Raw genomic sequence first — 2,212 nt, 5'->3', positions numbered from 1 at the left:
GTGAAAGAAATAATTGATAAGCTGAACTTCATTAAAATTAAAAACTTCTGCTCTGCTGAGGACACAGTCAAAAATGAGAGGACAAATAAATAAAATAAAACAAAACAAAATAAATGAGAAGACAAGGGGCACCTGGGTGGCTTAGTTGGTTAAACATCTGCCTTTGGCTCAGGTCATGATCCCAGGACCCTGGGATCCAGCCCCACATTGGGCTCCCCACTCAGCAGGAAGCCTGCTTCTCTCTCACCCTCTGCCTGCCACTCCCTCTGCTTGTGTGCTCCCTTTCTCCATCTTTCTCTCTGTCAAATAAATAAATAAATCTTTTAAAAAAAATGAGAAGACAAGCCACTGATTGGGAGAAAATATTTGCAAAAGACGTGATAAAAACTGTTATCCAAAATACACAAAGAACTCTTAAAACTCAACAATAAGAAAACAACCAATCCAATTTTAAAAATGGGCAGCAGACACTTGATCAAAGATGATATATAAATGGTAAATAAGCATATGAAAAGATGTTCCACATATGTCATTAGGAAATTGCAAAGTAAAACAACAATGATACCACTACACACTTATTAGAATAGTCAAAATCAGGGTAGTGCGTGGCTCAGTTGGTTGGGGGGTCCCAAATCTTTTTTTTTTTTTTTAAATAATGGACACAACTTGATTTTTTTTTTAATTTTTTATTTGACAGACAGAGATCACAAGTAGGCAGAGAGGCAGGCAGAGAGAGTGAGAGGGGGAAGCAGGCTCCCTGCCAAGCAGAGAGCCCAATGCGGGGCTCGATCCCAGGACCCTGAGATCATGACCTGAGTCGAAGGCAGAGGCTTAATCCACTGAGCCACCCAGGTGCCCCGGGGTCCCAACTCTTGATCTCAGCTCAGGTCTTGATCTCAGGGTTGTGAATCCAAGCCTCAGGGCTTGATCTCAGGGTTGTGAATTCAAGTTGTTGGGTCGACACTGAGTGTGGAGCCTAGTTTAATAAATAAATGAACAAATGAATGAATGAATAAATAAATAAATAAAATTTTAGAAGATTTTAAAAAAGAGTGCCTGGGTGGCTTAGTAGGTTAAGCATTAGACTCTTGATTTTGGCTCAGGTCATGATCTCAGGATTGTGAGATTGAGCCCCATGCTAGGCTCTATGCTGGGCATGAAGCCTGCTTGGGATTCTCTCTCTCCCTCTCCCTCTTCTCCTCCCCCCGACCACATATGCACAGTCTCTCTCTCTAAGAAAATAATGATAAATAAAATATAAACAAATAAATGAATGAAAGAATGGTCAAAATTCAAAACACTGACAACAGCAAATGTTGGTAAATATGAGGGTCAATAGCAACAACCATTCATTGTTTGTGGGAATCAATATAGGATAGTCACTTGGGAAGACAGTTGGGCAGTTTCTTACAAAGCAAAACATAGTCTTCCTATCAGATTCCACAATCATACTCCTAGCTATTTACCCAACTGGAGGTCCACACAAAAACGTACATATAAAAGTTTATAACAACATTCTTCATAATTACCAGAAACTGGAAGTAACCAAGATATTCTTTAATGGGTGAATGGATAAACAAATTCTGATACATATATATAATGAAATATGGTATAAATAAAAATAACAATCAAAAGAAATGGGAAGGGGCGCCTGGGTGGCTCAGTGGTTAAAGCCTCTGCCTTCAGCTCAGGCCATGTTCTCAGGGTCCTGAGATCGAGCCCCGCATCAGGCTCTCTGCTTGGCAGGGAGCCTGCTTCCCCCCTCTCTCTCTGCCTGCTTCTCTGCCTAATTGTGATCTTTGTCAAATAAATAAATAAAATCTTAAAAAAAACAAAAAGAAATGGGAAAATGGTGTGCCTGGGTGGCTCAGTCAATTAAGCATCTGCCTTCAGCTCAGGTCATGATTTTGGGGTCCTAGGATCAAGCCCCATGGTGACTCCCTGCTTATCAGGGAGTCTGCTTCTCCCTCTCCTTCTACTCTCCTCCCTCTCCCACTCTGTCTCTCTTCCTGTCTCTTAACTAAGTAAGATCTTAAAAAAAAAAAAAGGGAAATCAAGCCACAAAGAGACATGAATGAAACTTAAATGCATATTGATGAGTGAAGAAAAAAGTGAGTCTGAAAAGTATACTTACTATATGATTGTAATTTTTTTTAAAGATTTTATTTATTTATCTGACAGATAGAGATCACAAGTAGGGAGAGAGGCAGGC

This window comes from Meles meles, chromosome 12 (genome assembly GCF_922984935.1).
Source record: "Meles meles chromosome 12, mMelMel3.1 paternal haplotype, whole genome shotgun sequence".
Lineage (NCBI taxonomy): Eukaryota > Metazoa > Chordata > Mammalia > Carnivora > Mustelidae > Meles > Meles meles.
This window is presented reverse-complemented; position numbering follows the sequence as displayed.